Genomic DNA, 12994 nt, shown 5'->3' with positions numbered 1-12994 from the left:
CCACCCGGCCGGCTCCAACAGGCCTACTAAAGCGACTGCCTACATCACGCTTACCCATCCTCTTCCGGCGTATTTCTGCTCAGTGTGGGATCCTCACCAGATAGGGTTAACGAAGAACATCGAGAAGGTTCACAGAAGTGCAGCACGTTTTGTATCATAAATAGAGAAGAGAGTGTTACGGACATGGTACGGGATTTGGGGTGGACATCATTAGAACTTAGGCTTACTTGTTGAGATAGGATCTTCTCACAACATTTCAATCACCATCTTTCTCCTCCCATTGCGAAAGTATTTTGTTGACGCTGACCTACATAGGGAGTAATGATAATCATAATAAAGTGAGCGAAATCAAAGCTCGTACGGAAAGGTACAGGTGCTCGTTTTTTTTCCGCACGCTGTCGGAGAATTATTGTGAAGGTGTATATGAAGTCTTCACGGGTTGTCAGCCGAGTAGCGTCGTCGTCTTGTAGCAACGTTTCGATGGAATGCGTCTCAAGATGTTGGAGACTTCATATATGAAATTAGCCGAGAATGCCTACACTCACATATATTGTGAAAGTGTTTTGATGAACTCCATACCAGGCACTTAAGCATGATTTGCAGAGTGTCCTCGAGAATCACACCCAGGTAATTGTGCACTGACTGTACATATGGCCCCAGGTACGGGGCTGGGTTTGGCCAGCTTTCGCTATCAGCGTGCTGTTCGCTGATATGTTTCCAGCAGCACCGGGAACCGATGTGGCGCAACTACAGACATCCGCGTTAAGCGCCATACACTCGTAAACATCGCTCCACACCGCTCCACTAAATGCGTATTATGCCCTACATCCGACGCTTGCTGCAAGCGTTATTGGCAAGCATGTGTGCGGCTGACCGGCGAGGTTAGTGGGGCGTTCGATTTGCATCTGGTCGATACGGCAGTGCGTAGGGTCCGACGGAAGCCGCACAAAGCAACAGTGTCTGGGTGATTAATCACCAGTATTCCTCCAACGCTGCAGCACCTATGCTAGCCAAACCATTGTACAGCATCTTCAAGTATATGCCCCTTTATGTATGCCAAGTTCATCAACCAGCTGCAATTACTTCTTTCGATATAGTTATAGTTAAAAGATAAATTACGATTATATCTTACACCTGCTTCCATATTCCGCAAGTGTGTTTTGCGGAGGGATCTGTGGTACCGATAACTTTCTCCCCTTCCCTTTCTATTCGCGAAAAGTATGTTAAAATCACAAGTGTCGATATAGACTGGGGCCCAAAAGAAATTGCTGTAGGCAATACAGAGATATGTGAATACGCATAATACCGCCCTGCGTTCGGCAACGCCTACATAAGACAACAACTGTCTGGCGCAGTTGTTAGATCGGCTACTGCCGCTACGATGGCAGGTTATCAAGATTTAAATGAGATTGAACGTGGTGTTATATTTGACGCACCAGCGATGGGACACAGCATCTCCGAAGTAGCGACGAAGGAGAGATTTTCCCGTGAATATGAGGAATCCAGTAAAACATCAAATCTCCGACATTGCTGCTGCCGGAAACAGATCCTGCAAAAACGGGACCGACGATGACTGAAGTGAATCGTCCAGCGCGATAGAAGTGCAACGCTTCCGCAAATTGCTGCAGATTTCAATACTTGGCCATCAACAAGAGTCAGCGTGCGAACCATTTAACGGAACATCATCGATATTGGCTTTCGGATTTCAGATTGTATCGAGCGAATGGACGTTTACGTATATGGAGACACCCTCATGAATCCATGGACCCTGCATGTCAGTAGAGGACCATTCAAGCTGGTAGAGGCTCTTTATTGGTGTGGTGCGTGTGCAGTTGGGTTGATATGGACCCCTGATACACGTAGGTAAGCTTCCTGTCTGTTCATCTCCACCAGATCATGTCCATTGTGCATTCCGACGGACTTGGGCAATTCCAGCAGGACAATGCGACACCCCACACGTCCAGAACTGCTACAGAGTGGCTCCAGGAACACTCTTCTGAGTTTAAACACTTCCGTTGCCGGCCAAACTCCCCAGACATGAACATTATTGAGCATATATTGGATGCCATGCAACATCCTGTTCAGAAGAAATCTCCACGCCTCGTACCCTTACGGATTTATGGACAGCCGTGTTGCGGTACTTCTGCTTGCTCGTAGGGGCCCTACACGTATTAGGCAGATGTGCCTTTTTTTGGCTCTTCACTATATCCCCTTATAAGCTCTAATTTCTATGATTTTCCTCCTTCGTTATGTCGTGAGACGTATGTGGGACAAAGAATATGTCGCCACCCTTCCCGGAATTGTAATAGTAAACCTGCCCGTGAATGTCGTAACACTTGCTACTGGAGCTTGTCGAGCATCTCCGCATCGCTGTCGCACCGACCGAGTAAATGATCCCACGACGAAACGCGCAGCAGTTCCTTATATCTCGTCCATCTGTTCTATTAATTGAACATGGTAAGCGTCCAAGACAGATGAGCAATACTCCAGAATCGGTCGAATATGTGTTTTGTAAGCCACATCTTTCGGAGATGGATTACGTTTCCTTAAGACGAGGTTCTCACTAAAATGAATAAAAATTTGGCAAAGTTTAGAAAAATTTTTAGGACAATGAAAAGACGTACAAAGGACCTGAACTTTGTATTAGATTTTTAACAAAAAACAAAATGACGCCTGTAATTCTGGTTTGATCAAGGGCCTGCGTGTGTGAAGTACTCAGACTGCGTGCAGTGTAGCCTCTCAGAAGTATGTGAAATCAAAAATGGATAACAGTAGTCGGTACTACATTAAATGTATGCGAGCTTATACCTAACCACAATGACATAACCTTAAGTTTAATGATATGGCGCTAACTCTAACTTCGAGTTCGATTGTGGGGGGGTTCGTTTCACTCTTTATGGCTTTCCAAAAAACGTTAATGTTAATAAATTCCGTATATTACAGATATAAGCTCCCCAAAAAAGAGCTTACTTTTCTGGGGTCATGGGTAGAAGTTAATAGGTTAAACCGATTTTATTTTATGCTGCACGCACTTTTGAAAAATCGTTTCTCGAGAATAACCTGTTTAAAGTTCTCCCTAAACTTTTATACATATTATCAGTTCAATTTACACAAAACTACACATTGGTACACATTTCTGATGTCGCTGAACACAAATCTCAAGCTAGATTTTTAAAACTGATAATGACTAATCCAGTATGGCGGACCAAAAATTATGTTGTGATAAATTCTGACCAAACTTTGAACAAAAAAATGTGTTTTCGTTACTTACGTTTAGTCTTTAAATCCAGGACTGTGTTTCAACCCTTCCTCTAACTCGAATTGCTCCTGGAGAGCAATTCCTTCGTTCTTCTTGGCGATAAAAGCCGATCTGACTGAGCTGGATATGCTGCGTTCGGCAGTCTGCACACGTTGTGCGTTAGCTTTTTTTTTTCAGCGAATATGTGTACTGCAGTAGAAATCATTTTGTGAACGTGCGTCACGACACGACAAGTTTTCTACCTGAGGCGGCCGTGACACAGCTTCGAACAACGGGCCGAAGAAATTTTTCTAACGCATGTATTAAAAAACCTTTTCGTCCCAGCATTCTAGACACATATACCTTTCAAAAAATGCAAAAAATCAAATTTTTGATCATTTTGAGTAAGAACCTCGCCTTCAGGTTCTTCTAACGCGTGTCTAAATTTGTTTAACGTGGTGATTTCACCTCTTGTCCTTGCTGACAGTTACTCCTTGGCATTTGGCAGCCGTTATCGTTCCCAATAACTTGTCGCCAATAGCGAAACAGACCAGTAATGTAATTCTTTGTCTCTTTACGAGCAATACGTTACGTTTATTTACATTTACGGTTCTGGGCGCTACAGTCTAGAGCCGAGCGAGCGCTGCGGTCGCAGGTTCGATTCCTGCCTCGGGCGTGGATGTGTGTGGTGTCCTTGGGTTAGTTAGGCTTAGTTAGTTCTAAGTTCTAGGCGACTGATGACCTCAGAAGTTAAGTCGCAAAGTGCTCAGAGCCATTTGAACCATTTGAACCATCAACTGTCAAACCTTTGCACCAATTATGGATCCACTACAAATCGTCTTGCAATTTTCTACTGTCTTCTGGCGTTACTACCTCCCTGTAGACAACTCCATTGTTAGACAACTGCACTGTCCGTGAACAGGCTGCTGGAATTTCTGACGTTGCCCCTGGACCAGTTATAAAGCAAACATTAACGGCTCTATCTTACTTCCTTGGGGAACACCTGAATTACCTTTAGATCTGTAGCAAGTAAATACTATTTATACTACTTAAGTAGCTGCAATAAAGGAAGCAATTATATTTCGTAACCAAAAAGGTAGCAAAGTGCTTTGTGGCGATTAGCGCACATAATATAACAGGCGGAATAGATGTCTTGTCAAGGCCTGTTGCCTCAAATTTTATTTAAATTCAGTCAAAAGTTTACTCAGAACTTACGAATCCCATTCAGACATCATTCATACCCAACGTCCCGATCCACAATTTCACTCGAGATTTGCATATAGTCCAGCGTACTGGATCAAATTCAGAAGCCAGCCTGCTCCTTTGCTCCGTAAAAATCGAGAGTTTTCCTAAACAAACTTGATAATGATTTCAGTCAGTTTGTAGTGCATTATGAAGTAATTGTGCAAAATCTTTTGCATTATTTTTTCTCCATCTGTGATCAGTTCTAATGTAAACCCTAACATCTCTCCCCCTTTTTTTGCAATAAAATACACTGAAATATGTTGTTAGACTTAGTTGGACTGTAATTCTTGTATTTACCAGTCAGGACATGTGGGTAAATTGTTACACCAACTGAAGAATTGAGAAACAGGCAAAGAAACTTATTGCTACATCTTAACACACTCTGGTAGAATTTATGAAGCATTTCTCCCATCCAGAAAGGAAAATTATTCAGGATGGTTGAAGCAACGTGAATATCAGATGCGGACTGGTACGGAAAAAGAAAGACTGAGAAACAAGCGTTGTTACGCTATGCTTGCGTCAAGTTAGACCCTAATGTAACTGACTTGAACTCTCTAAATGCGCTGGCTGTATTTCTAGATGAAAAAAATTAACTTTAGACTCAATATGGATTTACTGACAGTGATCTTGCTCAGTTTTCTGCTCTGTTAGCACGTCCTTTGTGTTTTGTGTCTCCATTTCCTGCGACCCAACTGTTTATGTTGCTGCTGTGTGTTTGATCTCTGCCGGCCTTCTTCACTTTTCATTCCCTGTCTAGTGCTTAATTTAACTTCTTTTACTTTCTCTCTCTCTCTCTCTCTCTCTCTCTCTCTCTCTCTAACATAATTCCTTCTGCTTTGTATTCTCTATGTATGATGGGGGCGAAGTAGAGAGGACATGAACTGTAGACTGCCTATAGCGAGAAAGGCGTATCTTAAAACGAGGAATTTCTTAGTATCTAATATCAGTTTAAGATTTACAAGCTCTTTTCTTAACACATTTGTATGGTGTGTAGCCCTGTGCGGATGTGAAACGCGAACAACGGCTTGCTCGGACGTGAAGTTCTCGAATGTTGTGCTACAGAAGGATGGTGCATATTACGTGGATAGGGAGAATAACTAATGAGGATGTGGGGTATCGTAGACCTTCCCGGTCGTTGTCACTAGTATGACGCTAACAGCGGGAAATGAAGGTCGTGTAATTTGTGCTGTTTTAAAGTATGTTACAAAATTAACAATCCCGACAAGTGTGCGGTTCATAGTGTAATACGATTTCGAAATGCAAACAAAACCCGCCCTATAGTAATTTACAGACAGATAATCGGCGGTTATGGAAACCTAAAGACAGACGCTTCAGTTCGATAATGGTGCACCGTGTTCAGTGGTGGACGAACGAATGTTCATGGTGAGGATCGGTCCGGCGTACCTTCAGTTGTGGCCGAAGAAGGGAAATGAAGGACTGAGCAAAACGATTCAACACGCTAAACATTTTACTACTGAAGGCTGGTGTTACATTTTCCTGAAAATTATTGAACAGATTTTTATAGGATTCTTAACGGTGTCAGTTAGAGGTGGGACTCCGTCACCTCCATAGGTCCGAGGCATTTTGCTCTCATTGTTGCTAGCATCATATTTTAAGTACCAGGGAAGCAGGTTGCTAGCCTTTCTTGCCCCGAGTCCCATTGGGTTTTACCCCTAACGGTTGAAGGACTAACCGGTGGATTTGGTAGTCTTTGCCGTATGGGCACAAAGGTGACCACGCCTCAGAATATGTCCGAGATGCCCTGCCTTATTCCAAAGTAACTGGTATCCCGACTGTCGGGACCACTTACTTGGACACTCATACGCTGCCCGTCGTTCATGAACTAGGATATGACTACAGGAACCCACACCATGAACCACAAAAGCTAATCCAGTGAGCGCTCAGCTACGATCTACTCTCTTCTGCAAGAAGGAAGTCAGTACCAAGACTAAGTTATCTGTGCACCGTTCAATCTTTCGACCAACTTTGTTGTATGGGAGCGAAAGCTGGGTGGATTCAGGTTACCTTATCAACAATGTTGAGGTTACGGATATGAAAGTAGCTAGGATGATTGCAGGTACTAGTAGATGGGAACAATGGCAGGAGGGTGTCCACAATGAGGAAATCAAAGAAAAACTGGGAATGAACTCTATAGATGTAGCAGTCAGGGCGAACAGGCTTAGATGGTGGGGTCACATTACACGCATGGGAGAAGCAAAGTTACCCAAGAGACTCATGGGTTCAGTAGTAGAGGGTAGGAGGAGTCAGGGCAGACCAAGGAGAAGGTACCTGGATTCGGTTAAGAATGATTTTGAAGTGATAGGTTTCACATCAGAAGAGGCACCAATGTTAGCACTGAATAGGGGATCATGGAGGGATTTTATAACGGGGCTATGCTCCAGACTGAACGCTGAAAGGCATAATCAGTCTTAAATGATGACGATGATGATGATGATGATGATCTTAACGGTGATTTGAGACATAAATTTGTGCTAGATATGTTCCTCGGCTTTTGACAGATGAACGCAGAAAAAACAAGGAAAGGAGGCTGCGCTGACTTTTCTCCTTTGCTGTGCCAACGACTGTGAGCGGCTTTTGAACCATATTGTTACTGATAGAAGTCCAGGCACAAAGCGCCGGTCGATGGAGCGGCATCATTCACGATCCGCAAGAAAGCCAAAAACAGCCAAACAAATACTGTGACCAACACAATATTTTGCTGTCGGGAGAGCATCCTAAGCATCGATTTTACGCCTCGAGCAGAGACCATAAATACAGCGTTCCACTGTCAGAGCCTTCACCGACTTCACCGCGACGTTCAGAACAATCGCTGTTGATTGTTGTCCAGCGGCATTGTACTTCTTCCAGATAATGCTCGCACTCATTCTACTGCTTTGACGAAGCGTTTGCTTGGGCAGTTTAAGTGAGAAGTCTTGCCTCTTTTACCAAACTCAATTATTTTTTGTACGGAAAGCGCTATGGATATAACAACGAACTGAAAGAGGACGTTAGTGACTGGTTCAACAACTTAGTGACAACTTCCTATGCAGAAGGCATAGGAAAGCTTTAACACCGAACGGCGACTAAGTAGAAAAATAGCTACATCAAGTGCTTTGTTAAATATGTTTTCTTTCATTATCTTGAATAAAAATGTCGGTAGGAACAAGCTTTCTTCATTTTTAGAGTGATCCTCAGTGTCTAGCAGAGCTGAACAGCACTTTTCCTGCTTTTTATGGTAACTCTGAAAGATTGTAAAGATACCCCAAACGCTGACTGATCTTCCAATCCCGTTGTTTGTACCTCACGATTACGCTAAGCCGAACAATGTTAAGTAATTCTGTTCTCTAAGTCGGTAGAAAATTATTTAAACCTCGTGGAAAACAGAACGTGGACGTACGTAACCCCCGTATGGCTCATTTCCTGTATTGATCGGCGTTCAAGCTCGACAGAGTTTAACTAAGGCGTTCTCTTGCAGCATGTTTCATCAGTCGTTTGTTGACCCCTGTTTTGTGACAGGGTCAGCAGCTCATGGAGATACAGTCCAGGCTACTACGAGTGTGGCGTGTTTCGATGTCACCGAAACAGGCGCCACGAGTCCGGCTGCAGAGCAAGAGAATGCGATCGTCGCGCTATCTATGAGCAACAGAACGCACTACTATTCACCGTGGTGGCGCCACCGTACGGCACCCGTGGAACGGATTCCTTTCCGTCGGGGTAAGTGATCGTATGATCTTAAGAGCAGTATCTCTGTCGGTCTGACTTCAGAAACTAGCAGATAATTTTTTCTGTACTGAGGACTGTAACTACTAACGTAAACTACTGAGGAAGTAACGTTTTCGTTTATCAACCAAAACTTGCTGTCATAAATCTTTCGTTGTAAGACTTGTATCTGTACCCCGCAGGGAATACTGACATCTGTTATCGCTGCTGACCGCTATACACCAACTCGTTAGTTTTGCAATCAGTGTACGAGAACATGCAGTTAAATAGAAACTGTCCAGATGGACACCGACAAACACGAGACTTTTCACTAGGCGTAGAAAGATCTCGTAGTTAGAGATGAAATATCAGCTTTACAGTAAAACTGTGAACTAGTAAGGCGATAGAAAATCTTTTCCACTTATCACAGAAGGCAGCATTTGATAATGTACAGATTCCCCACGGGAAAAATGCGCATGTGAGCCATTTCCCTGAAGTTGGATGTTCTAGATTCCTGAAGTCCAGAAACGTGTTTTCATCAGCTATTCTTGAGAGATTTTTTTTCCGAAAGATTAAGAAGGTGGCATTTCGTGAATTTTATTCGGAATGTGGCATGTTTTACATTTTCTTTTCTATGAAAGACCAAGCTGTTTATGTCTGGTCCATGTTCAGGATGATTTACAGACTTTCGGAAACATTACTCTTCAACACGATTAGCCATGAGGTTATTAAATACATCTCAACTGAACACGCAGTATTTTGTGCTCATCAAAGCTGTTCGAATCAATCAGGCTACCATAACAGCTGAAAACCCCAACTGTGTTTTCCCTTCTTACAGCACATACGATAATGTTTGTAGATACGATCTAAAATTAAAACTCATGAAAATCATCCTTGCAGAACAACCATGAACATGGCCAATGGCATGCTTTCTAATTGATGCTTCCATGCAATCATGGGTAGCAAATTGAGTACTCAAATAAAACTGAGCAGTCGTCTTCGGCAGGATATGTTCTTGCTCCCCTGTTGTTCGAGCTTTATAAAAATGGTAGGCTCACGGAAATTTGTATATGTCGGCGATATGGCGCTGGGCGCATGTTGTAAGGATATAGAAACCAATGACAACATATTGACAAAGGACCTAAAAGCTATTAGGACATACTTTCACTACTGTAAATTGCAACCCAGTGCACAAAGGCAGAAGTCCACCTCAGCAACAAGTTAGCCAACAGAGAATTCAGTATTTGCTTCGAGAAAAAACTACTGTTCCACAGTCGACACTGCAAAATATCTAGGCGTCACCCTGGTTAGATCACTGTCTTCAAGAATCATCTGCCAAACAAAGCTGCCAAACTTAGAAATGGCAACAACATCTTGGTGCAACTTGCCAGCACTCCATGAGGGTCTTCGAACGCCACACTATGGAATATCAGCCGTAGGTAGAGTCCACCCGGTAGCAGAGTATTGTGCACCGATTTGGCCCACACTAGTCTTTTCGATGTCCAACTAAATCAAACAATGCGGCTTATAACAGGCACAACAAAGGCGGCCCGAATCTACTGGCTACCAACTCTAAACAGTATAGCTCCTCCCCATCTGCAACGAGAGAAATCTCTCAACAGAGAACTCAAAAGAATCGGGAAAAAACCCTCTTCTACAAATCGGCTGATGATTGTTGTTGTTGCGGCTGCTGTCGTTGTTATAGTCTTCGGTGCACGAAGACTGGTTTGCTGCAACTCTCGACGTAAGCTTTTCTAGGTCGGCAAACGTATGCCCATAACTACGTCCCCAGTGCCTTTACTTTCCCAGAACCAAACTGATCATCTAACTAATTCTTACTCCTATTTTCCATTCTTTTATACATTATTCTGTTTAGCGACTTGGATACTTCAACTATAAAGCAGATTGTACTATAGTTCACAATTTATTTACCCTCGAAATCTGCACCGAAGTGTGGAAGATATTATTTTGAAATGGAATGTGTCCATTCTGACAGATTTTGTATGCCAGCACGAATAATCATTGACTGCCGCAGGCGTCAATGATTTTAAAAATTCCCTTCTTTTTTGATCAGAAATCTTGCAGAGCTGCTTCAAACTCTGACTCTAATACTGAATTCACAATATTCCGCTTTTAGACACCCATTTCACCCACCACTTTAATAGGCAGTGCCTCGTAGAGGCCCTTAATGTACTCTTTCCACCCACCGGCTCTCTTCTCAGTGTTTAATAGTGGAATTATTTTCTACTCGTAATGTTAACGTCTTTGATTTTGGATCCTCCGAGGGCTGTTTCGAGATTTCTGTACACTGAATCAATTCTTCCGACGACCGTCTCCATTTCCATTTCTTCGCGTATTTCCTGCAACCATTTCACTTTAATATCTTTGGACATCCTATTATTTTCATTTCTATGTGCCTTTTATTGCTGCATTCCTGTCGTTTCTCGACAATCTACTGGGATTCACTTAAAGCTGCAGTGCGATAACTTCTACGTTTATACCCTGAAAACCATTGCGAAGAGTATGGCAGCCGGTACTTGCCATCACATCCCTTATTAGACTTCTCCCCGTTTTATTCGCTTATGGAGAGGAGGAAGACTGACTGAAGGCCTGTTTGCGGACTGTAATTAATGCAGTTTGCGCGACACGTACGGGAGCGATACATACGAATTTGTGCACTGTCTAGTAACATTAATGTGAAGACTTATCGGAAGTCTGTGTAACAACCTTTAACAGTGTGGACTGCTGCCAGATGTGCAGGAAGAGTGTCAGCGAGGTTCTGGAACGTACAGACAAGGATGTGGAGTCATGGCGACTCCCCTGTCGTGGGCAGCTGCGCTAGGTTTCTCGGTTCAGGATCCATGACGCAACAGCCCGAGCGAGATGGTCTCACAGGTTCTCGATTTGGTTTAAATTCGGTGAATCCGGTGACTGGAGAGCGCGGCAGAATTCATCCTGGTGGTCTTCGAACATCGCACGTAACTACGAGCTGTGTGACGCGTTGCACTGTGCTCCCGGTAGATGCCGTCGTGCAGAGGAAAACAAATTACACGTAGGGATAGACATGGTGGCCAAGGCTTGGCGCACACTTGTCTTGATCCATTGTACGCTCCAGAATGACGAGTTCACAAAAGGAAAGCCACTAAAATATTCCCCAGGCCATAAAATTCCCTCCTCCAGCGTGAACCCTTCCGGCGATTGTTGCAGGGTGTTTCCCTCGGGCATTTCACTCCGTACACGAATGAAGGCCGTCTACCACCACTCAGTGCACATCCAGTTGCGGTATTCGTGCGAAACTTCCAGCCTTCGTCCCCAACAAACAGTCAGCGTGGATGCGTAAACCAGGCGATTGCTGCGGAGACCCATACGCACACCGTTCGCTGAAAGGTCGTTGAGGAGATACAGTAGCCAGCCTCTTGGTTCATCTGGACGGTCAGTTGATCAACCGTTGCACATTTGTTCACTCGCACAGATTTCCGCAGCCGTCTTTCACCCCTGTCATTTGCACATTTGTCTTTGATGCACAACTGTTGCGTCGGCCCCGATTTTGGTTCAAAATGGCTCTGAGCGCTATGGAACATCTGAGGTCATCAGTCCGCTACAACTTAGAACTACTTAAACCTAACTAATCTAAGGGCATCACACACATCCATACCCGAGGCAGGATTCGAACCTGCGACCGTAGCAGCAGCGCGGTTCCGGACTGAAGCACCTACAACCGTTAGGCCACACCGGCCGGCCGATTTTGGGTGGCGCCTTTCTGCCATGCACGGTATAATTTAATCACTGCGGCACGCGAGCAGTTTGCAAACTTAGACATTTCGGAAATGCTTCCACCCTTGGCCCCAAAGCCAATGATCATTTACTCTTGGACGTCACATAAATCGCTCCAATTCCTCAATACGACGACAACTGCAGTGATTCCCATATCGTTGTGCCACCTCCTCCTTCCTACCCCCAATCTCTTTCCCGAGGCGCTTTATATACACACCACTGCTAGTGCTCCCATCTTCCGACTGCGACTGGTTACTGCACGTGGTACTGAGGCTTGCAGTGATTACACTAATGTGACTGGACCGTTGAGTATATTACTACACTACTGGCCATTAAAATTGCTACACCAAGAAGAAATGCAGATGATAAACAGGTATTCATTGGACAAATATATTATACTAGAACTGAAATGAGATTACATTTTCACGCAATTTGGGTGCATAGATCCTGAGAAAACAGTAACCAGAACAACCACCTCTGATCATAATAACGGCCCTGACACGCCGGGGAATTCAGTCGAACAGAACTTGGATGCTGTGTACAGGTACAGCTGCCCATGGAGTTTCAACACGGTACCACAGTTCATCAAGAGTAGTGACTGGCGTATTTTGACGAGCCAGTTGCTCAGCCACCATTGACCAGACGTTTTCAATTGGTGAGAGATCTGGAGAATGTGCCGGCTAGGGCAACAGTCTAACATTTTCTGTATCCAGAAAGGCCCGTACAACACCTGCAACATGCGGTCGTGCATTATCCTGCTTAGATGTAGGGTTTCGCAGGGATCTAATGAAGGGTAGAGCCACGGGTCGTAACATATCTTAAATGTACGTTCACTGTTCAAAGTGTCATCAATGTGAACAAGAAGTGACCGAGAACTGTAACCAATGGCACCCCATACCATGATGTCGGGTGATACGCCAGTATGGCGATGACGAATACACAGTTCCAATGTGCGTTCACCGCGATGTCGCCGAACACGGATGCGACCATCATGATGCTGTAAACAAAACCTGGATTCATCTGAAAAAAAGACATTTT

Source organism: Schistocerca gregaria, chromosome 2, assembly GCF_023897955.1.
Source record: "Schistocerca gregaria isolate iqSchGreg1 chromosome 2, iqSchGreg1.2, whole genome shotgun sequence".
Lineage (NCBI taxonomy): Eukaryota > Metazoa > Arthropoda > Insecta > Orthoptera > Acrididae > Schistocerca > Schistocerca gregaria.
Note: the sequence above shows the minus strand (reverse complement) of the source record.